Below are 26245 nucleotides of genomic sequence, written 5' to 3'. Positions count from 1 at the left end.
TTTTTTCTTAATTTTGACTTACAATTAGACCACTTTCATAATTATGGGCACATATATACATAAAGATAAAAAGAAAAAAAAGAAAAAATTAAAGAAAACAGAAAAAAATGTATGTAAATTCAATTATTTAGTTGACAAGAAAATAATTTTGAATTGTTTTTTTTTTTTTAGTATGTGAAATAAAAACTTCAGTTTTTCTTTCCTATACTCATAACAAATATTTAATAAGTCCAATATTTGTATCATTTTGTAATGTTATATAAATTTTTAAATAAATAATAATATCGATTGTGTACAAACAAAATTACTCGTCATTTATTTTACTTTTTAAGTAACTTGAAAAAAGTGTCAACTAAATTAAATTTGTAAAAAAAAACAAAAAAAACATACAAAAATAAAACACATATAATTCTATTTATTTATTAGTGCAAACCAACAAATTACTTACTTACTCGCCAAGACCAATAAATTATTATTATTGTTTCTATAAATGATTTATCTGTTCAATTAAACGGATAAAAAAGAAAAAAAATATAATAGTAGGAAAAAAGAAAATGTTTTCGAGAAATTTATCACATCTATGGGGGGTTCTCTTTAATAAAGTGCAAATTTTGCGTCTAGTCTCATAATTCGAATCTCTCTTCCTCCCTCCCTCCCCCCACCCTCCACTCCCCTTCTCACCCTTCTCACCCTTACTGACGTTCCTCGTTTCTCAAAGATTTTACAAAGACGCTTTTAAAGGAAGGTACGTTTTATGCTCACGTCGTCATCGTTGTCGTCATCGTTGTCGTCGTCGTCGTCGTCGTCGTCGTTGTCGTCCTACGTCGTCATATAATATATAACGATATAGATAACACAATAATATCTTGGTTACAATAAAGATCGTATAGTTCAAAAGAGATAGAAACATGATCAAAGAATTATTAATTAAAGTATATGAAAAATAAATAAAATATATAATAATAATAATAATAATAATAATCAAAGTTGCTATCATATTATTCAACAATCCGTTCAAATGGGATACAATAAACTTAACTTCTTTATCTTCCTTTTATCTTCTCTTATTTCAAAACAAATATGAAAAATAATAAACAAAACAAAAAACGAAGTATACTTATCTTTATTATTTTTTTTTTTTTCAAATGCTTTTAAAGTAAAGAATATATAAAAAAAAATTGCACATTGGTTAAAGGAAAACAAGGAAAAAAAGTTTTCCTACTACCCCCGTTTCATTCTTTCCATTTTACTTCTTTATTTTTCTTCTTCTTCTTCTTCTTCTTCTTCTTCTTCTTCTTCTTCTTCTTCTTTCACTTTCTTCTTTTTGTTTTTTGTTTTTTTTTATTTCTTTCACTAGTATAAGATAACAAGTAGAAGACAAGATGTAGAACGACAAGAGAGTGAAAGGGGTAGAGGAACGATGAAGATTAAAAGTACACTCCAAAAAAGAAAAAGGAAAGTAGAAAAAGAAAGAAGATGGAAAAGAAAAGAGAAGAGAAGAGAAGAGAAGAGGCCTTACCTTTGCCCTCGCCAAGCTCTTTCGCCCTTAACGCTCCAAGGGTTGCAGAAGAGGCACAGACCAGCCACCAAAAAGTACGCAGCAACATCGTTAACACTTTATCCGTAAAGGCTCCTAAATCCTCGACGACGTTGGTAGTACTATGTATATGTAGCTACTATATATATATATATATAGATAAAACCCGTTAGTTTATATCTATATATATACATATGCGTGTATATGTGTGTATGTTTGTCCGTATATATACACAGTAGATTGTCCGTGAAGAAGAAGAGGAAGAAAAAGAATATTGGAAGAAGTGAGGTGGGAGTAAAGGTTGAAGAGAGGAGGCAAGGGGGTAGAGGGGAGATTATGAACGACGATCTTCTCAGCAACGCGTATCTGTGTCCATGCGTATGTATATGTGTGTACGTGTATCTATTGGTTTATCTTCCCTCTCTCCTTTTCCCCTTCCAAGCAACCCTTTCTCCACCCTCTCGTTACACAAAAGTTTTTTCTTTTTTTTTTTTGTTTTTGTCAAGAGAGGATCCCCCAGTTCAAAAGATTTCTTTTTTTTTTTTGCTCGTCTTTCTCTAATTCTTTTTCTTTTTCTTTCCTTTTAGGTCGTTCGTTTCTCTTTATTTACATTGAAGGATGTTAACAATTACAATTGTCGAATTTCCAACAAGTATCCACAATTACAATATGTTTCACGGACACACTGGGATAAAGTAAAAACAATGAAGATGAATTTAAGGGTATAGTATAGCTGATATTTAGGGTGTTGTTGAATATAAGAAGAAGAATAAAATGAATAGAAAAAAAAAATAATAATAGTAATAAAATTGGAACAAAAAGGGAAACGCGATTGAAAATAGAGGTGGTACAAAAGGTAGAAAGAGAGGGCGGAAGGGTGGATGGGTTAGAAAGCTAGCTAGCTTACTAGCTATCCTAGTATTTGGTGTTTCGATAGTATTCAAAGGGTGGATTGGTTGGGAATACAACAAGCTGTACAATCCAAAAAGCTTCTCTTTACTCGTTGCCGTTATACGCTCGATGTGCGGCCAATTAAATTTTCGATTTTTCAAAGGGACCCGGAATCGACAGAAAAGACTCGACTCGGCCCACACGAGAAATCGATGTTCATTCGCCGCGGTAATAGGCGTGGCGATGAATAGGAAAACGGAAAAAGAAGGAAATAGGATTAAGAGGTACGATGATGGGGAACAAAAAAAAAAGTAATACTAAAAGCAAAAAAACTGCGAGCGAGAAGAAAGAGTGGGAACGAAACGAACAGACAGATAGACAGATGGACAAAAAAAATGTATATATGTATATGCACTTGTATGTATATAAAATGGATATGGATATATGGAATTTCGAAACGATAAGGTTCCGCTTTTGTCTGAATGAAATGGGGAAAAAAAAAGATTAACGAGAGAAAAAGAGATGGATGGAAAGGGACGTGAGAGGAGAGAGAGAGAGAGAAAGAGGAGAGAGAGTGATTAAAGTTTAGAGAGGAGGGATTGGTTAAAAAGAAAGTACAGTTGAAAAGCTTCAACCCCCTTTAGTAGCGATCGAACTCGATCGTTCGTTTATTCTCACAAATCGTACTACGATCCTTCAAAGAAGAGTTTCAATACGTTCTCGACTTGTCAATTGTCTTTCTTAAAAAAAAAGAGAGAGAGAGAGAGAAAAGAGAGGGGGAGAGAACAAAATATAGAAACAGAAAATAAGAAGAAGGAGAAAAGTACACTCTCTCTTTCATTACACAACTTTCCAATTAAATTCTAAATTTACGAAGAAAAGTATTGCACGTGTGTTATTATTGTTATATATATATATATTTATATTTATATGTATATGTATATGTAAATGAGTTTATTATACGTGTGCATACTTAATTGTTTTATTTTTTTTTTTTATTTTTATTGTATAGAAAAGAAAATTCTTATCGAATGGAATTTGACCAAAGTGAGAAGAAGAAAAAATAGAAAGAAAGAAAAAAAGAAAGAAAGAAAGAAAGAAAGAAGATGACAGGGGGTGAAGAGGGTAAAGGGGGTAAAGAGGGTAAAACAGAGGGCGACGAACCTTAGCCGTCGGATCGACCGACGATTCGGGCAATCCGAATGAAAATCGACTTCTTCATAACCACCCCTTAATACGTGTAAATGTGTATACGTGTGCTTGTGTGTATATGTCGCGAATTTAAATAGACCGTAACACACAGGTATGAAAAAGGAAAATTCTAAGAGAGACTAGGAAAAGAGAGAGAGAGAGAGAGAGGGAAAACATATAGATCTAATTGTTTGCTTGTGTCTGTTGTGTATATGTGTGTGTGTGTGTATTTTGTTCGTTTTATTTTAAATTCTCCCTTCTTCTTCTTCTTTCGTACGATCAAAGTTCACGTAGTAGTATTAACAAGTTGTCGTCGTCTTCGTAACATTCCTTCTCATTTTTATACGACGTACGAACAATTTTTGCACATTTATTTTAAACAGGGATGAATAAAAAACAAAACAACAACAACAACAACAATCTTCTTATCTCTTCTTCTTCTGGAACAACGATTATTTCCTTTCCATACTTAAAAATATCGATCGAAATCAGGAACAACAAGAAGAAGAACAACAACAACCAATTAAATTAAACACAATAATATTTCGACGAATGATATATTAATTAATATTTCATCGAAACAAAACAAAAAAAAAGTAAAAAATAAAAAAATAAAATTAATAAGTCACTTGTCTCTCGTTTATATTTAAATTATTATAATTATAATAATAATAATTATTATTATTATTGTTTTTCGTTGTTCGAACTTTCTTTTATGGTCACTCGTTGTCCAATCAGAAATATTTATACAATATATAAGCTGGACACTTTATTATTTATTTTTTAACGTAAGCGTTTAAACAAAATAAATTAAATAAAAACTCAACCGTAGATCGAACGGTTTGGGGTATAAAAAAAAAACGGGGGGATAAAAAGGAGGGGTGGATTATTAGTAACGGGTAATATTATTTAAAACGCGCGATACATATACATATATTTTGTATATGATTAAATTACACCGACAAAACTTGTTCTCGCGTTAGGATTTTAAACTAAATGAGAAATAGAGACAGACAGACAGACAGACAGACAGACAGAGAGAGAGAGAGAGAGAGAAAATATTAAACGCGAACGGTTGTGTGTCTGGACCGAAACTGAGCAACGGAGAAACACGCGGTTCGCGAACTCGAATGCCCGGCGCGCGAACCGAGACTGCGCCCTCTAACGTTTTCACCATAATACACCTACATACGCCCCTGCATTCCCACCCTCTCCCTTCAACCCCTTCCTCGATTTCCTCCTCTTCCTCCTCCTCCACCTACACCGTTTCCTTCTACTTCTTCTTCTTCTTCTTCTTCTTCTTCTTCTTCTTCTTCTTCTTCTTCTTCTTCTTCTCTATCACATAACTCTGTATGCAATTCTCTCTCTCTCTCTCTCTCTCTCTCTCTGTCTCTTTCGTTTTCTATATATTCTTCTTCAACCCTCCCATCCTCCCAAACAACCCTTCCTTATCCTTTTCCTTCCAAGCAAAGCCGTGACCGCCGCCCTTTCACTTCCTTCCTTTCGTCCTTGTTTTCATTTTCTTCTTTTTTATTCTCTTTTTCTTTATATACCCCTATTGCTTTTCTACAATCATTTCCTTTTTTTTTTTTTTGTATTAGTACTCTTCTCCCTACATTTTTAATTGTGTGTGTGTGTGTGTGTGTGTGTGGTTCAAAACATCATCGATATATTTTAATAATATTTTCGATTTACGTTTCTTATATATTCTCCAAGAGATATTATTATATTTTAATCGATTATAAGATATAACAGGTATATTATTTCAATCTTTCATTTATATTTTTTCAAGTTTTATATTTCAATTTAAAATTAATGGGAAAAAGAAGAAGAAGAAGAAGAAGAAGAAGATGAAGATGAAAGAAAGAAAGAAAAAAAAGTAAAAGTAATTATTTGTCGAGTCAAATATGGTGTTTTATGATAAATTACATGACCCATCCTTGTATCAATATATTATTACTAATATTAATATTAAACATCGAACGCGACAGATTATTATATAAAATATTCACATGTATATATATATATATATATATATATTGATATAATTTATTAAACACGAAACGTTCAATCCTAAAATATATTTTAATAACGATAAAGATTAATCAGATCAATTTAAATAACAAGACAATTTATAAATACACGTTGCACATCTTGAAAACAATAATTGACTTGTGAGAGTCATAATTGAATATGCGAGAACGTAATAAAAAAAAGAAAAAAAAAAGAACATGATTAGATAATAGAAAACAAGATGTAAAACTTAGAAAAAAAGGGTAAAAAAAGAAGATTAATGCAAATGTCTTTCTAATTGTTTCAAGGTAGCTAGGTATCGTACTAGAAAGTTTGTACGAGAGAGAAAGAGACAGAGAGAAGGAGAGAGAGAAAGAGAGATAGAAGACGTTTCTAGTTAACGAGTATTTATAACAGGCGTACGAGCAAACAGGTCGCATAGTCGGCAGATTCACGACATCAGCCCTTTGTCAAAGCCTAAAGATCCGCTAGTACGAGCTTTGATCCTCCCTTCCTTTCACCCTTCTTCCTTCTCTCTCTCTGTCTCTCTCTCTCATTCTCATTGTCGTTCATTCTCTTCCTCACTTGATTCTCAACTCGTAAATTGCATGCAAGTGAACAAGAGATATAAGAGAAAGAGAGATATATAGATATAGACGATTGAACGTTTATACGATCTACTACCACCCCCTATTTTCCATCAATTTATTCGACACGTTCTCTTCTTGTCCATGCAAATTTCAGTATCAGTTCCCCCTCTCCCACACCTCACCTCTTTCAAACGTCATATATGAATTTAATCCGTAACACGAATTAGTAATTAATAAATTAATTATTATATTCTCTATCTCTCTCTTTCTCTATCTAGAATACCAAATTCTTTATCAAGGTACGAATAAATTAGGTATGAATTTACTATTATTTCGCATGCTTATGCATAGGATACATCTAAATATTTAAACGTAGATATGAACGGGCAACGTTAAATCTTCTCTTTCTCCTCCTCTTCACCCTTACCCTTCTTTCTCTGTCTGTCTGTCTGTCTGTCTGTCTGTCTCTCTTTTAGTTGATAAAGTGACGTTGGAAGGTGAAATTAATTTCGTAAAGTAAAGTCGTAGACTGAATCGTAATCTCTTTCTTCCCTCCTTATCATACCCTTCTTGATGTTTGATAGATATTCTGCAAAGCAGATCAAAGACGAATCTCAAGCCCTTAACGTGAAGACGAACGAATAACGATGTAAACGAAAGAGAGTGAGTGAATCAGAGAATGAGTGTGAGTGAATAAGAGAGAGAGAGAGAGAGAGAGAGAGAGAGAAAGAGAGAGAAAGACCGTGGTACGATAAATTTGCCGTTTTGCGAATAGTCGAACTACCCATAAATCGAGATTGTACACTGGTGGGTATGCAACCTCTTCTCTCTATCTCCATCTCTCTTACTCATCTTCGTTCTACGTTTAAACATCTATTCTCGTTAGTTTAGGTATTCCACCCAAAACGTGTATATTTACGATGTTTTGCAATCATAATCCTCGTTTCGTGTATGCTTTGAAAAGACGATGTGATTTGATTAAACGAACGTATATATATATGTTTTTTTTTCTCTCTCTCCCTCTCTCAACCAGAATTCCCGGGGCAAGTAGTTGAATGTTTATACATATATATTATATATATATATATATATATATATATATACGTTTCTTTTTCAGAAGATTTAGAAAAAATCTTTGTCGTATTTGAGAATATTTTACCAACTCTTTTACACACACCAAGAAAAAACAACAAATATAATTTTAACCAGATGAAATCGATATAGAAAAAAAAATTTATATATATATATATATATATTTTTATTTATTTGATTATTTATATACGGATAAATGATAGGATTGAGAATCGAACGGATAGACCTCTCGAAATTTTATCGAACGAGTTTTTCAGAAAAATGCGATAAGTACCACGCAACGAGAAAAGTCAAGGAAAAACGAGAGAAAATTCAAGGGAGTGTAGAAAAAGAAAATAAAAAAGAATAAAAGGGACAAGAGGGTGAAAAAGAAATGTAAGAACGGTAAGAGAGAGGAGGAGGAGGAGCGTTGAAAGGGAGGGGAAAAATAAGAACGAAATGACGTTATCCATTCGAATTCGAATATATAATACGACGCGAGAAAAGCTTAGCTTAGGTATCGTTCTATCGAAAATAAGTTTTCTCGAATGGCAAAGGTATTACCTTTTACCTTTACCCTTTCCCCCTGTCCAACTCATTCCTACCCCCATACAAAAGTTGTCTTAATGCTGGTCCGAGAAAGCCAAAGGTTTTTGATCTATTCGAAAGAGAATAAAATGAAAATGCAAGCGAAAAGAAATCAAATAAAATTGAAAAGAATAACAAAATATATATATATATGTATAAAACCATTAGCAAGACCGCTCGAAATGCAGTTTACATTTACGTTTGAGTTTATATTAGCTCGAGCATAAACTAAACTCTCGACGTTACTCTACGGAACGCTGAATGCACACCACCAACGCTTGGAACTTGATTTACCTACTATTTGTTACCGAACAATAATCTAACTTTCTATTAATGTCATTCTCATTCTTTCCTTCGTTCTATTTTTCTAATCGATTTCTGTTATTTTTCATTTTTTTTTTTTCTTTTACACATGTACAATAAAATATAGAAGAAGAAGAAGAAGAAGAAGAAACAGAACAAATTCAGACTCACATTTTAATTACATTTTCCTAATTTATCCTAATAAATTAAACTTGAACTTCAATATACTATACTCTCTATCTTGCATGTCATTTAAATTTTAAAAAGAGTGAAAGAGAAAAACAGAGGGAGAATATATGTATGTATATGCACACGCATATGGTCTCACGTTGACAACATTTTTTTTTGCTTTCACTGAAAGAAAACTTTCGAGCCAGTTTTTTTTTTTTTCCCCCACAGAATTCAGTAAAAACCTCAAATGCGAATTTCAAACGAGTCGAATCGAGCTACTTGACCTCTCTTACTTTCTCTCTCTCTCTCTTTCTCTCTTATTTTCGTAATCCTTTTTATCATCTCATGCTAGGTACGAACATATTTAAGTAGTATAAAATAAAATTAAAATAAATCAAATGACTAGACAGTAATAGGACTAGAATATATTGGGTAAGAATCAACTATAATCGATCGATATAGATCAATCAATTTATCGATCAATCGATCGATTTATCAAATAGCTTTATCATCTTCTTAAATACGAAGGAATGTACTCTCTCAAACGTGAGTTTCGTGATCGTTCGTTCGTTATAATCTACTTCTGGGATAGTCAACGAAGCGTGTCAATACTCTCTCTCTCTCTCGTTTATCCCGTTGGATTCTGTGACTCCACTTGTCCCCCATATCGAACATCGATATCTGGAATCATGGTGACTACTACTACGGGGTAGTATGGATTCGCACGATTCGGCAATCAAGCACGAATCGTCCGTTCGCCGTTTTCAGAGTGTAAAATAAATTCGATTAGCTTCGCGAACGTTAGCCCCCATGTCGGTACGTTGCACCGGACCACGTCGAATCTGTCACGATTGATAGCGAAGTACAATCCCTGGCTGCACCGAGAGCAAAACGGCTATGTCACGGCGGCGGCTACAAAATGATTGATCCCCATCGTCCATACATTATTATTACGTGTCCCCCTCACGTTCACCTAACTAAAATTCCTCTTCTCTCTATCTCTCTTTCTCTCGTTAGATCGTTAAAAAAATACAATAAAACTTTTTACTTTTTTTTTAAATTTTTATTGTTATCCTACCGTAGCCAATTATACCGTACGAATTATTCCAAGCTTAATTATTTTATATATATATTATATATTATATATTTGGTAGTGGTACTATATAATTTATATTTATTATGGTACTATATATATTATTTATAATATATAATATTACTATAATAATATATATTTGGTAATGTGTGTGGTAATGTATAATATATATATATATATATTTTTGTTTTTGTCTTTTCTAAAGCTTAGTATGGTAGTATCACAAAAAAATAATTATTACAGTTAAAAATGATATTACATTATATCAATTTTGTTATATATTATTTTTGCGATGATATATTAAAAAAAAAAAAACAAAGAAAAAAAAAAATAATAGGAAAAAATTGTGTTTAGATTCTATACGTTTTTCGTTGTTAACTTTTTCTTAACCACGGAATATAAATGAGTACGCGACATTATCGATGCTAGAAATATATAGGTCGGTGAAATAAATAAGCATTAAGATCGAAGAATAAAGTAAAGGTTCAAAAGGCAGCTTGGTTGAGTCTGGAGAACAGGCTGTTATCGAAAATTCAGGTAAAGGCAAGCACGAAGCCACGAAACACCACTCCGTTGGAATAATTAATAAACGTTCTTGCTGTTTTCTCTCTCTCTCTCTCTCTCTCTCTCTCTCTCTCTCTCTGTCTCTCCTTCTCTATTATTTCTTCTAGTTTCTTTTTTCTAAGGGCACGCTCTCTTGCATGTCTTCGCGAGTCGCAGACAAATTACCTCAGGGAAATGTAATCCCACGTAAAGAGGGTGGTTAGAAAGGGAACGAAAGAAAGAATATGGCTTACACGATGGGCACGTAACGTTACGATGTTGTGTGTAAGAATAAGTGAGAAAGAGAAAGAAAGAAAGAAAGAGAGTGAGAGAGAGAGAGAGAGAGAGAGAGAGAAACGAATAAAATAAGATGCAATGTTTAGTTATGAAACAGGAATTGAACTAACGACAATAAAAGTGATATAATACAATAATATATATTTACATAATTGTTTACAATTTTAATTAAAACCAATTCGTTGTTTTTTCACTGACAACCTTTTAATCAACAATTATTTTTAATTAATTTCAATTGCACATATCCGTGAAGAGAAGGTTTTCCTTCTATATCAACCTATTGACAACACCGCGTAATTCCTTCCTTTTTGACAGGAGAAGGGGAATCCCACATATATATATATATATACATGCGTTGTTAATATTTAGTTAAGTATATATATATATATATATATATATATATATATATATATATATATATATATATATATATATAAATAATATACTAATAATAATTTATCAATATTTATGATACGAATGAAGTATAAAATTTGTTTCAACGTAGCCTCAAGGTTACAGAATAATATATATCGATTTACGTTCATGTTTTATTATAAATACCGACATATTAATTATAATATTAACCTAATAAATATATAATATATATATATTAATAAATTGATAATAAAATGAAATAAAATAAAATCGATCCAACAAGTGTACGTATAATTTAATTAGAACAAAAATAAAAAAAAAAATAAAAAAAGAAACAAAATATATTATTAGCTAACTAGTTTTCTTATCAGACGGTAATTCATTGATCCAAACAACAAAGATCTTAGGAAGAATCGTTGAATTGTCATGGAAAAGCGTGCAAGGATTCGAAGAAAAAGATATTTTCCTCGTGTAAATTATTACCACCCTTTTGGCACACCGTCAAGTCTCAAAACTTAGCTCTTTCTTCGCTCTCGAATCACTTTGCTAATTTCCTTTCGTTGGAACGCGTTTTACCTTACTATCCTTCTCTCTACCACTACTACTACTGTTACTATTATTATTATTATTATTATTATTATTATTACTACTACTACTACTATTGCTACTATTACTAATACTTTTCCAACGCACTACCGAAACAGGAATGATATGTGTTCTCGAAAATGACAGGTATAATGGCCGATATCGTATATCAACAAAAAGGAAAAATAAGTATAAGTATATTTCATGTACGATTTACTTGTCCTACTGTAAAACCTCTTAGAGAATTTTCTTTCTTATTTTCTCTCTCTCCCTCTCTTTCTCTTTCTCTTTCTCTTTCTTCATCTCTTTATCTCTCTTTTTTTCTGAACTCATGGTATTCCCACGTGTATTATACTCGAATAGGCGGATTAACCTGGATTTTTGCACCACTCGTATTCGAATTTTTCATTCGGTTTCTTCTCTACGTTGTACGGTTTTATTTTTCTTCCTTCTTTACGTTTCCTCGTTATCTACGATTTTGTTTGCCCCCAAAATGAATTTTTTCTACGGGTTTGCAAAAATGTGAGAATTTCTACGAAAAGAAGAAAACAAAAAAATTATTGAAAAGAATGAATGCGTGCGTGTGTGTTTGTGTTTGTGTGTGTGTGTGTGTGTGTGTGTATGAGAAAGAGAGAGAGAGAAAGAATGAGAATAACCTTTTATAATATTAAATATTACGTTTAATTACACGAGATTCATGAAAATTACCAAATGTTACTGTGAATGAAATCTTTTTTCTTTTGCTTCCTCCTCTTTTTCTTTTTCTTTTCTTCTTTTTTTTATTTCCTCCCCCCCCCCTCCCCTCTCTCTTTTACTAGCTCTTATCTTTCGCAAGAAGATATAGTTCTATTTTACAGTGAACAAGAATTTATTTTAATCTGGATATCTACGGAAGAAGCTCTCTCCAACGTGTCAGCGAAAAATTACTAAACCAGCGAAAGAATTAGTTCGAAAATTCAGTTTTGTAATGTAGATGGAAGAAAGCAAAGAAAGTAAAGAAAAAAAAAAAAAAAAAAAAAAGAAATAATCAAACAAAATGAGATATCATTTTTAATATCGTACCTTGTCCCTAGAAGAGAGAGAAAGTAAGGAAAATAATTTCCCTTCTTTCAGAAACTTTTCGTTGAATAAATTAATATTCGTGAATATTTCTTTCTTCGTTTCTTTATGTGGTTTCTTCATTAATTCTTTTTTTTTTTTTTTCGATCAACGTTGACCCCTTTCAAACCACCCATCCTTAATCGTTTCCATTTTTTTGTAATAAATTTGACTCGATAATCACTACTTACCATATTACCATCGAACAAACAAAGACTCGACAATTAATAATTATAATAATTACTATTTGTCAAATATTTTCATTACAATATATAGAAATATATATGTCTAGATTATTTTCACGTTTGATGTTAAAGTGTTTGGAAAATAAACTTGACGTTATTATCGTCAACTCTTTGAAACGTTTCGCGAGATTGCCAGGTTGATTTTACACCGTCCCTTTTCTCTCTATAATTTACACGTAAAACTAATATTGAACGAAATATAACACCAATATATATATATATATGTATATGTATTGTATATGTCTACACAAATATAGAAATGTTACGCGTTGAAATGTGCTGTATCGGATAAAATATTAGCGAAATTTCTCGATTAATATCGCTTCGAGCTTGGTAACGAAAGAACACTAGGATTGACGAGCCCGATGGGATTTTCAACGTTCATATTTATAACAAAATTTTTCCAATTTGTTTTCCCTTTCCCTATACCTCTCCCTACCCTATACCTCTTCCCTATACCCTACTTTACTTCCTTTATTCCTTTCTACATATATTTTCTTTTCTTTTTTTTATAATATTCACCCTTTTTTTCTCCCTTTTGTTGTTATACGTCCCGACTCTTCCTTGTTCAACATTCAATATTTTCAAGCAACATTTTTAAGTGTGCATGCAGGGTTTGCATTCTTACAGGCGCGGATTTTTTTATAATTATTAAATAAATAATTACAAAACAAGAATAAAGATAATATTTTACAATAAATTATCTTACTTCTCATATACTATGCAATCGTGTCATTCTCTCAAAATTTGCTTTTTGAAGAGGTTTCAATTCTAAACTTGTGTTTTATTTATATTTTAATCGTTGTACATTACTCGAGTTCGATATATTCTTGTACATTTATTATTTATTTCTTCAATTAGATGTTCGTATATATTTATATGTATATTTTACGTATAACACATCTTTTCAGCAAAACGAATATCTCTTTCTCACCATTTCTAGTCTGACGTAATAATAATTCGAAAGTGTCGCATGGGAAGAAAATAGAAAGAGAGAGAGAGAGAGAGAGAGAGAACTTTTTACCATTGCTAATTGAGATTATATTCCAACGAGAATATAATTATGAAGCTCCGGGAGTGTCTAACGACTATTCGTAATATTCCCACGGTCACTTTTAATTGACCAAACTGTTTCGCCAAGTTTACCGTTATTTCTCGTTATTTTTTAATGTATTTTTGTTTTCGTCCTTTTTTTTTTTTTAATTTTTTTTGTATTCTTTTCATTCAAAATTAAATTCTTTGACATGCATCAAATAAACGTTTTAATACTACTGCGCTTATACACAAATTAATGAAATATTATTGTACGTAAATAAAAAACACAAAAGAAGAAAAGAAAACAGAAAGATCATAGTAAAAAAAAAAGATGTAAGACTTATGGGAGAGATCAAAATAAAAGAAAATACAAAAACGACAGAGAGAGAGAGAGAGGGGGGGAGGTTGAAAAAGGGTGGGGAGATCTTAAAAAAGGGTAAGGGAGAATAAAGAATACACATACAGTTCACGTAGCGATCTTTTCCGGACGAGTCGGAACAAACAGAATGAGAAAGCTAAACTCCCACCACCCCCACATCCTTCCAACCTACCCCCATCCCTCTTTTGTGCGCCATAACCCGATCTCTTTATCGCGGAAAATATTCTTTAAGCGTAGAAAATAAAACGGAAGTAAAAGTTCGGCTATAGTGAATAGCGTTTGTCTGTAACAACACACAACACACAATACAACGCAATGCAACTTACAACCAACCAGAGAGTAAGAAGAAGAAGAAGAAGAAGAAGAAGAAAAAAAAGGAGAAGTAGAAGTAGAAGAAGAAGAAGATAGTCGAAATTTTCTGGGTAAGGATACAGTAAAAGATGTGGGATGTGGTGGGTTAGGTGAAAGAGGGGGAGGGTTTGAAACGAAGGAAAACTGTGCCGTGTAAGAACCTTCTTGTACGTTTAAATATATATATGTGTGTATGTGTGTTTATAAGAAAGAGAGAAAGAAACGTTTTGTGTGGCCGTGGCCGTATTTGAAATGAAACGATTCAGGCAACAACGAAGTGGTACGACTGTTGGAAAGTGGATAGGTAAGTAGATACTGGCTCGTTGTGTCAGACGGTTAGCTAGGTAAGTGGCTACATACTTGGATATTCTAAAGTAGTAATGGATAAGTAAGAATGGGAATAAGAAAAATATACTGGAAAAAAACATGTTAGGGAAAAGAGAAAAAAAATAGAATAAGTAAAATAAAAAGAAAGAGATACAAAACAAATAATGCAATAAATGTGAATGAACTTTTTTCTCGAATGATATTTAATAATAAAAATATTACTGTGTTTAATTTATAAAAAAAAAAAAAATCGACAAAATTTAATTATTTTATTTCTATATAAAATAAAAAATAATATATATATTATAATTAATTTATAATAAAATAAAGTATATTGTTTGTCACTGTGTGATTTAATACAAATTTTTATTTTATATCAAAATATGTAATATGTTTTTTTTTTAAGGTGTTCATTTGACCATTCCTACTAGGAATATATATCATATATATATATATTAAATCTCGGTAAGTTTAGTGTTAAATACGATTTGAAAAATAAAAAATAAATAAAAAAAATGTATGTTTATTGAAATTCGAATGATAGAGAGAGGAAGAGAGAGATACTTTGATCGATCAAGATCAAAGCTCGTTCATATTATGTAGTTTAAAGATATATATATAGTTAAATAGGTAGATAGATAGAGAGGAAATCTGGATAGAGATGGAATAAAAGGCAATTAAACGTAATACCTACAGTCTCTGTTTACAGTTTCAAACGCCGTTGGCTTGCCGATCTACCCTACCGATTACCAACAGGATATACGCCGACTCTGAGTACCAATTCACACCTAAGGATATATGTATCCTTACCACTGATTCACTCTATCTATCTATCTATTTATCTATCTATCTATCTTCATCTTTATCTCATTCCGTCTCTATATCTCTCACGCATAGCATCGACATTAATTCACCTAACGATCTAACGTAATTATGTGCTAACTGTTTTGATGACTCTGTGCGAATTATATATAATATTGCTACTACTACTACTACTACTACTCTAATAAATATAGAAATAGAAAATGATAAAGGTAAAGAGAAAACGCATGGATAATTTTCTAGGCTAAATTTTACAAGCTCGAAGGTTCCTCCTAAAATTAAAATAGAGAAAAGGTTTTCTAGTTAAAGCTAGGTTGTCACTCGTTGAACATTTTTCCGTTTTTTTGTTTTTTTTTTTTTTTCATACAGAAATATCATTTTATACCATTTTTCACGAATATTCTCGTAATTTTATATTAAACTTAAACTAAACGTTTAATCATCACCAACCCCACCACCCATCTTTTATTGTAATACTCATTCGATTCTTAAATGAATGTTATAATGAAGAACGTATTAAAATGAAAGAACACATTAAATTCCGTTTGTTTGTAGATGACAAAAAGAATACGAGATGGTTAATTGCTCTTTTCAACATTGAAAAATTCTTTGACTTCGAGTAGGCAGCTAAATAGGTTGGTACCTGGCTAGGTATGCTGGAATAAAATAAAAGACGGTTAACGAGAACTTACCAAAGAAAGAGAAAAGAGAACAAGAGATGAAACAACAAAAAAATTCTACTATAGGACAAAAATGAAACGAAAAAGGGCGAGTAATAATAAAATACTTCGTAAATTAAACTAGGATACTTAATTAAACATTAATTCTACGATATCGATAATAAAATTGAACTTTGATGCTGATGGTGAATGATGATAGGGATGGTGACGATGATGGAGAAGGATTTAATCCTTAAGCTCGTGAATTTTCATACTTGACCGAAGTTTGACGAAAGATCGAATGAGAATGTAATACGAAGTAAGAATGAGAGGTTGAATTCGATGATTCTCTCCTAAGTAAGATTTAGGAGAGTTAGATGAGAGGAGAGAGACTTTGGGTTAAGGTGACAGAGATAGAACGAGTGACAGAGATAGAGATGGAAGCAGAAGTGGAAGAAGATTAAGCAAGGACCCATGTTGTCGTCCGGATGCGGTTAACATGCTGGTGCCTGTGGGCACGCACGTCCATGCCAACTTAACGTGCTTGCTTGAGCAAGCAAGCAACCAACCAACCAACCAACAGAGAAGAGAATACTGGTAGAAGAGTAGCTTTGTCTCTGGAGAAGGACCGAGCCTCCAGTAAGGTGGCGCGAAAACTTGAAAGGCTCTACTAATTACATTGCGAAATTAACTTCATAAAACACTGTACCTGGCTTGCATCAGTACACTCGACTATGATGGTGGGTTGGGTTGGTTTGGGTTGGGTTGGGTGAGGGGTCTGCCTCAGGATACTACTCAAAGAGAAGTCTCATATACTTCTGGTTACTTCTGTGCTCGACTACTGCTTGTTGGACTATATTGCAATGTTGATATAAAAAAAAATATTAATATAATAATAATAGACTAGTTAAAAATATGAAACTTAAAATTAGTTATAAGATTAATGTGAAAAAAAAAGAATAGGTTTGAATAGAACATCAACGTTTAGTTCATATTTTCATTTCAAATTATAAGCGTTTCTTTTATTCTTTTTTATTTCATCATCATCATCCTCATCATCATCATCAGCAGCAGCAGCAGCAGCAGCAGCAGCAGCAGCAACGTTAAACTATTTGACACGACTTTAACTTCAACTATGAATATTATACTTAATTGTAATGTAAAAATATATTTAAAAAATCAAAGGAAATATTTGTAATAAACGTGGTTACGTTGAAAAATGTTTTACACAGGTTATTGAAGGAAATAAATTACTTTTTGAACTAACGTAAATTTCATTAATTAGCATCTAATTAATTAACTAAAACATTGAACTTTTGTGTTGTGCATTAGTTACTTTGTTATCTCAAGTTTTTATATATATTTTATTTTGTTATTACAATATTAATATTTATATATTATAAATGTTTATGTATTAAGTAGGAAGAAAACAAGAAAGAGAGAGTTTTTCATTTATATGAAAATAACGATAACTAATTAAGTAGAAAGTTTAAGGAAAATATGGTGTATATGGTTTATATACGTTAATGGTGAATTCCATGTTATAAATGACTCGATAATTTCGTGTTACGCTTGGTATTCACATTTTAAACAAGCTAATGCACAAGCAGTAGAGAGAGAGAGAGAGAGAGAGAATTCGCTTGGAATTTAATCAACCTTGAATCCGTCAAGCACGATGTCATCACTTTACGTAGGATCATATTTACCTAATTCGATAATACATAAAACAATTGCCATTTAAATAATTTACCATATACTTGATTTTATAAATAATTGTAAAAGAGGGGTTTATCCATGTTTATTCAAATTCACTATTCAATATCGCGAACAAATAATATCGATAAACAACAGCTTATCTTTTTATATACGCTTATTTTATCTATAACAAATATTTAAAATAAGTACCAAGTATAAATTCATATAATCCAAACAATTACTATAAAATCTTTTGTTGAATTTTCTTTGAATTTTTCTACATGAAAAATTCAAAAAATAAAACAAACAAATAAATAATATAAAACACTTATATTAATTATATTATATTTATTTTTGTTTCAAAAATTTCTTCTTAACCTCTCGTTCTTGTTTTATTAATTCAATTTCTTCTCAATTTCATTAAATTCAAAACATTTTTCCATAGACAAAAAAATTTTAATTTCACGCGTATTTAATAACGTTCACCATCGTACTTTTATCAGCCCAACCCCCGTCGTTTTCGCAAAAACGTAAATAACCTACAAAGGAGATGCAATTTATTTCACGAGGATCTAGTAGAGCAACGTTGTAGTAGCCAACTATTTTCCAGTAAGCAGTTGCTGCTTGAACACGCAACTACCACTATGTAATAATACTACTATCATATAACTATGATATAACTATGAAGAAAGATGAAGGGGGGGGCGGGTTAGTGGTAAGAAGAAATTACGACTTTTAACTAGGCTGATCTTCCAAGACGACGACGACGACGACGACGACGACGACGACGATGCTGGACGCTCGAAAAGCAAAATGGTTTTTTACCAACTACGAAATGAACTCAACTCACCCTTAAATTTCCCTCGTCTCTCGTTATACACCTTTCTTCTTTTTTCAAACACCAACATTTTTGCCACTACTTCATTTCATCCTTTCATGAAAAGTATGAACTTTTAAACGAGAATAGATGCAACTTGTTTATATTTATCACGTGATTCTACAAGTAAATTTTTATCCTGACAAATTATTTATTCTAATTTATTTTTGGTTTTCCTTTTTTTTTTTTTTTTAACGAATCACAGAACACAAACACATATATTTATTACTCACATGTTGTATAAACACTCACACACTATATGCATATCGTTTGCATTACGATAAAACACTCACACGAATATGCGAAATAAATTTGTTTTACCAATTCGTTATTACGCGTTCCGACGCTCGGATAAGACTGACAATTATTATGAATAAAAGTTACGAAGTATACTCGATGATTAACGAAGGTACACGAAGGTCAATGTGTTTGGAAATTTGAACGTGAGACACGTAATAAAATAAAAATGATAATAGTTCAAATGTAAACACATTTTTATAGGAATGTGAGAAGTATGTATGTATTTTGTATAAACAAAACATTCGACGACTGGAAGAGTGTTTGTTTTTTTTTAGCTTAACATCAGTTTTGCTTCTTAGTTATCGTTGCTTTAAACTTTCTATTAGAAAACGTGATTTTATTTGTGATTATTTGTGTGTGTGTGTGTGTGTAATATATTATATGAAATATTTATATGTATTTTAATTTATATTATTTTTATATATATATATATATATATATATATATATATATAAATAATATATATAAATATAATATGGTATATTATATTTATTAATAATATAATAAATTATTATATAAATATAATAATTACTATAATATAATAATATAAATATAAATATAATAATTAATTAAATATTATAATTATAATATACAATAATTATAATATAATATATTTATAATTATAATATTTAATTAATTATTAATATTACAAAATATTTAAGTAAATATAAAGTAACCAACAAGGATAAGAAAAATCGTGGATAAAAAAAAAACTTCGATCCTTTTTGACAATATTTTACTTAACTTTATTTTATATTATATTTTTTTGTTTATTCTTTTTCTTTCTAGATATCTTTAAAGTTTTTGCTTTTAAAAGAGTGATCAGTTGGAATAAGAGAGTTTTAGTTCCATTTTCTTATGGTACACACACCGATGGAATAAACTTGATGTTTATCGGTAGAAAGCAGTTTTCATTAATCCCCTCAACTCAAGTTATTACCTTCGTTAAATTAAAATCCAAGAGTATTGCAAGTAGAAAATTATCGATCGTTCCATCGATCGATCGATCGAACTATCGATTCTTAGTTCAATGGATTCGATTTATCGAAGAACGAGACAAATTCCTTTTAAGTAAGCTTAATGTAATAAGAAAGGAAAACATTTTAATAAAATTTTCCTTATATAATCTTAAATCATTTATGTTACCCCCCCCCCATGACAAAACGTCATCACAAGAGATTGTTTTTTTAATTATTAAACGTAAATATATTATAATTTTTTTATTTATAAGAAAAAAAAACAATTTCGATATTTTATTACATTTTTATTCGTTAATAACAATAATATTAATATTAATAAAAATATTAGACAATCATTTTTATGTTTTGTTCTTCTTCTCGAATTAAATTTTAATGTATTTTAATTGGAAAAATAATACACGAAATCTTTTCTCTTTCTATTATTATTATTATTATTATTATTATTATTATTATTATTATTATTATTATTATTATTATTATTATTCATTATTATTATTATTAATATTATTATTTTATTATTCTTTATATAATTCATTTTTATTTCTTACTAAATTAGAAATAAATATGAGTTGAATGAATAAAAGAACGGGTTTGTACTCATGTTCCTGCCGCACACATAATGGTAGTATAGTAGTAATAAAAAAAAAAAAAAGAAAGAGAGAGAGAGAGAGAGAAAGAGAGCACAAGGTAATTAGAAAAGAAATAAGTAAGCTTAATAAACCGAGTGCAAAAGATAAGAAATAAAATCCTAGGGTGCTGGTACACGTCACAAAAGGTAGCTAACTCATTCTCTCGTTTTCAACCCTTTTTCGTGGTGAATACAAGCAGAGAACCATAAGAGAAAAAGAGAAAGAAAGAAAGAAAGAAAGAAAGAAAGAAAGGGAGAGAAAGAAAGAAAGACTGCGTAAGAGAATAAGAAAAAGAAAAATGTACAAAGTAGAGTAAGAGAGAAAAAAAACAAGAAGGATTATGGGTCACATGGGTTCGCGTTGACTCGCTTTCGTGAAAATTATGACTTGTAGTATATACCATCATGTTAGTGCATTCTCCTCACCTGTATATTGCTTTTATCTCCTGTTTTCTTATTTCGATTCACTTTTGTTCATAATTATCTTTTAAAAACAGCAACATTCGTAATATAAATTTTATCTCATTTTTATAAAAATCTAAGTTAAGATAAATTATTAGGTGATTCGGAAAGTCATTTCGTTTCTCTTTTGTAAAAAGTGAAAATAATTTTTGCTTCGAGATTAAACCTAAACCTTTCAAGTGGTCATAAATAGTTGAATAACTATTTGTTTGATAAATTTAACCTATCATAGATCTCACGTGTTACTATTTATCGGTTTGCATCAACTAATGCCATGATTGCGTCAACAAAAAATGAAACGACTTTCCAAACCACCTAATATAATAATCGTTGGGTAGATAATTATTGAATAAAAAATTGTTAAATAACTGTGAATGATATTTATTTATCAATAAATGATATTTAATAATAACTAATGTGAATACAAGATTTAGAAAATGGATTTAATGATAAACGACGAAGCATTTAGAAAAGTGAAAAGGTGGGAATGGGTGGATGGTGGGGAAGGGAAAGTTGAAAATTTCGAAGTATCGGTTATAATACAATATCTGGTATAAAGTTTGTCAGTGGGAAAGGGGAGGAAGGGAAACTAACTTTTTTTTATCATCATACTAGTTTTACAAACTTCTCAAAGGGTAGAGAAGTATGAGATATAGTTAGATGGCTCACGTCAATAAAGAAATATTACAACATTCCACTTTGTGTAGAACGGTACCTTACGACATTATTATCTTTCACTCTCTCTCTGTCTCTCTTGTACTTGATATTTCTCTTTTTATTAACTTAAGTAAAGAGAATGCAAAAAAGCATAAAAAATAAATGGAAGAAAAATTATTATTCGACAATATGAAATAATTTCTTATGTCTATGAAATAAATCATATATATATATACGTAATATAAAAAATATTTTTTTTATAAAATAATATTTTTCTAGTATTTTTTTTTTATTTTATAGTATAAAATATTATATTTATAATTATAAAATATAAAAATATAATTATTTATATATATAGTAGTAATACTATATTATAAAAATATATATAAATATTATAATATATAAATAAATATAATAAATATAATAAATATATATACATTTACTAATATATATTATAATATAAAATTATATTTTATTAATATAAATACTATATAAATTTATATTTACTAATATATATTATATATAATATATTATAAAATATTATAAAAAGAACAATTATATTTAATATATTAAATATATAAATATAAATAATATATATATAACTAATACCTATAATATTAAAAACAAATATTTTTTTGCATTTTCTTTAAAATGTTAAAGAAATAATTGATAAAGTGAATAATAAGAGAATAGAAAAACCAAAACAGAAAGATGATTGGTCCTTTAATTTGACAATACGCAATTATTATTATTTAGATATTTTTGTACTTTCCTAAGTAACACCAAGATATAAAGAAGAGAGTAGTAGCTAAGAGAAGAGACTTTTTTATTTTTTTTTTTTTACTGTGTTTTAAGCTTACTCTTAGTTTGCTAGTAGAGTTCTCTCTTTCTACAACAGATGAGAAAACTGGAACGTGTAAATAATAAATGAAGCACGGCCACTCGCTTGAGAATCGTTTAAAAACCTTGTACCACGAGTAAGAAAGTGAGATAGATAGAAAGAAAGAGAAAGATGGAGACTGGCCAAGGGTTTTCTCTCTTTTTCCAGTTGTAACAAGAAGATCTCGACGAAAACGAACGCATTTATACTTTATCAATTCCCGTCGTGGACACACTTGCCCACTAACGAGCGTGTAAAATAAACTCGTCAATTCAACGACAACAAAAAAAAAACAAAAAAAAAAATATAAAAACAGGAAAAATAAAAAGGCTTCTGCTCGATTTATAAATAATTCCCTTTTTTTTATTTATTTTTATTCTTTTTTTTTTTTTTTAATGACTTCCTTTGACAAGCTTTACGTATCTTTGTATTATTTTATTTTATTTTTTTTTTGAACGTAGCAGAGACCCGTTATAAAAAAAGAATTATATTCTATAATTAGTAGGAGATTCGTAGAAGAAAATAAAAAAAAATATATATCAAGCAAGAGCTTTAATAAGGGAAAGAGAAAGAAAAAAAATATATATATATAGAAAAATAAATTTAAAAAGAAGATTAACAAGAAGAAAAATAGGAGAATTTGTTGATTTCGTATCATTGCATTTTAAATCGATTTGAACTTAAATTAAACTCGATTCAAATATTTTATATCGTTCGGAATAATCGAGAAGTTAATTACGTTGATTAAAAAAGATGAACAAACAAAAACAAAAAGGTAGTTAATGGTTGAGTATAACATCGAGAAAAAAAGAAGGGGGGTAGGGGGAGGGGTAGGGTCTAAAAAGACGTGTTATTTACGCGTTTCTTCAACAATTTTCTTGCAGTTTAGGAATCGCAATTTTTCCTACTTCCCACATAGAAGCAGCTTTCACGGATCATTTGTCCGGTACCATATTAAACTTTTATCTATCGATCCATCATCTTCTATCGTAGTTAGTGCACGAACAAACACACACATACACATAAGTAAATAAAAAGGGAAGTAAAGTTACATAGATCATTGAATGCTTTCTCTAAGCATTACCTATTTACCAACCAACCAACCAACCAACCAACCAACCAACCAACTAACCAAGCACAAGTCCTTTTTCAAACCTTTTTTAATCCTTTTTCTTACTACTTTATCTTTAACTCGATGATATTACGATATTAATAACCTAAGTAATAATTTATCTCAAAATTACATCTTTTCTTTTAAATATTTGTTTTCTTCTTCTCATTTTCATTAACCATTTTAAATCAATTTATTAAATATTATTATTATTATTGTTTTAATTGATAAATATATTGTGTTCAAGAAAATATATAAAAATGATTAAAAATTGAAACGTAATTTAATAAACGATTACAATCAATGAAAAGTTCGAAACAATCTATCTCGACAGTGTGTTTAGTGCTTTCTCTCTCTCTCTCTCTCTCTCTCTCTCTCTCTCTTCCCGCAAAATAAAACGTAGAAAAGTCGGTCGAGTCAAAACGATTAGAAAGTTTTCATAAGTGGGGTGCGAGAAGGGCAAACCACGTCGTTCCTGAGGGGTCGTAACACGAGACGACGATTCTACGATGTTCGAGAGAAATTCAAAGTTACGAGTAGTATACGCGAAACTTAAGAAGCGTGTGTAAACGTTTGGTGGGGAGTGGGTGGGAAAGAGAAGAGGGTAACATACAGTACCGATGAAAAGGACGAGAAAGCTCAGCTTTAAAAGCTACGCGGAATGTAGCGGGTAGCAGCAAATAGTTGGAAAAGAGAAAGACTGATAATGTATGTGTATTTATATGTATATATATGTGTGTGTGTGTGTGTGTGTGTATGTGAGAGAGAAAGACGTAACTGGTACCTTCTAGAAGTCTAAATGAGGAGTCATAATTTTCACTCTGGCGACACGTCTCGCCACCGCGACCCATAATCCCTTCTTCTCTTCTCATTCCTTTTTCCTTTTTCCTTTTTCCTTCCTTCCTTCCTTCCTTCCTTCCTTACATCCTTCCTTCTTCGAAAAGCTCCGTTTTAGAAACTCTCTTAGCTTGCAAAGAGAAGGAAAGCAAGGTATCTTCTCTTTTCGTTTGTATCTTTCATGGGTCGTCTTTCCGACTCGTCGACTATGCAAGTACGCGGTTTTCCTTACTGCGTTATGACTTAAATATATATATATATATATATATAATATTATATTTATAGAGAATATAATCGGTTACTTTATGAAAGAGAGAGAGAGAGAGAGAGAGAGAGAGAGGCAGAGAGAGAGAGATAGTTTATACTTTAATTATTTTTCTTTAAAACGTATCTCTTTGTTTCTATTCTTTCAAGACAAAATGGATAAATAAATTTATCGTTAATGTAAAGCTTGTTTCTAATAATCGACTTATTATTTTATTTATTGTAAAGATATTTATGAGCTCATGGTATTTATGATAAGACGTACATGTGTATTAATAATCAAAGTATAAAAGAATGAATGATATTTTTATTTTATGTTAGATACAATACTAAAATGGTTAAATAAATTCATCGTTATATATAATGTAAGCTTTTCAACTGTCATTATTTATTTCATTAGGTGGTCCTAAAGGATTTTGGAAATAATTGCTGATAGATCGGTTAATATTATGAGTTGGTTATTGAGTTCAGTTAGTTATCATAAGTTAGTTTTAGACAATGAGAGTTAGTAATGAATCAATTATTAGTTAGTTATTATACGAATTATTATTGATTGTGAATTAATAGAGAATTATTAGAAAGTTGTATGTGAAGAACAAATAAGAACTTTGATATGTACTGATTATATCATATGATAGAAATTCATTTAAAATGTTACGCTGAAAATCGACAAATTTTTCTAATTAAGGATGTATCCTTATTAGAACATATTTCATTAATACAAAAAAAAACATTTTTTATTAAATTAAATTAAATTTAATTTTTTTGTCTTGTAGTATGAATCAAATTGCCATTTTAAAATAATACCAAAAATTTAATTAAATAGTCTGCAGAAAGCCAATACAGTCACGCGCCTAAGGATCAATCAATTCTAATTGAAAAAATAAAAAAGAAAAATGTATTGAAAGAAAGAAAAAAGAAATGTGTGCTAATGACGATTGGTTTTAAAATTGAAGTAGAAAATATCTCTCGTAAGAGAATCGAGAGATAGCTGCAACCGTTCTTTTTTTTCTTTTTTTCTTTTCATTTTCTTTTGAAAAGAGTTAGAAGGATCATTAACGAGCTCCTCTGTATTCCTTACCTCTCTCTTTCCCTCTTCTTTCTTAACTTTTACTAGACTAGTCTAGTCGCGTGCATCCCACCACCATGGGGGGTGCAACAGCAGCAACAGCAGCAACCCGATACACCAACACCCATGGCCTACCCACCTTTCGAGGCTTGCGGCAAATTTATAACTTCTCTCTCTTACTCTCTCTCTCTCTCTCTTCCCCCTCCTTTCTCATTCCCACCCTCACTCCCTCTCTTTTTCCACCTCTTTCCTTTTTCTTTTCTCTCGTCATTCGACGAACTCAGTCACAAGACCTCTTTACCCTCTTCTTCTTCTTCTTCT

General features: G+C 30.5%; 1 protein-coding gene and 1 long non-coding RNA gene across 2 annotated transcripts in view; both read right to left on the bottom strand.

The window, feature by feature from the left end:
* The window catches only part of Sol1 (CUB domain-containing protein Sol1), a 395528-nt gene that overhangs the window by 170891 nt on the left and 198392 nt on the right, over positions 1 to 26245 (bottom strand). The gene's annotated exons all lie outside the window — the stretch shown is intronic.
* On the bottom strand, positions 1907 to 4802 carry LOC149033398 (uncharacterized). The gene is made up of 2 exons (XR_016178900.1): positions 3593 to 4802; positions 1907 to 2137 (listed from the first exon to the last, which is right to left on the bottom strand). It is a non-coding gene; the product is annotated as an uncharacterized LOC149033398 (long non-coding RNA).

The sequence above is a fragment of the Polistes dominula genome, unplaced genomic scaffold (genome assembly GCF_049000335.1).
Source record: "Polistes dominula isolate Pdom_NZ unplaced genomic scaffold, Pdom_raw_medaka contig_27, whole genome shotgun sequence".
NCBI classification, from domain to species: domain Eukaryota; kingdom Metazoa; phylum Arthropoda; class Insecta; order Hymenoptera; family Vespidae; genus Polistes; species Polistes dominula.
Note: the sequence above shows the minus strand (reverse complement) of the source record. Positions and strands in the feature narration are given on the sequence as shown.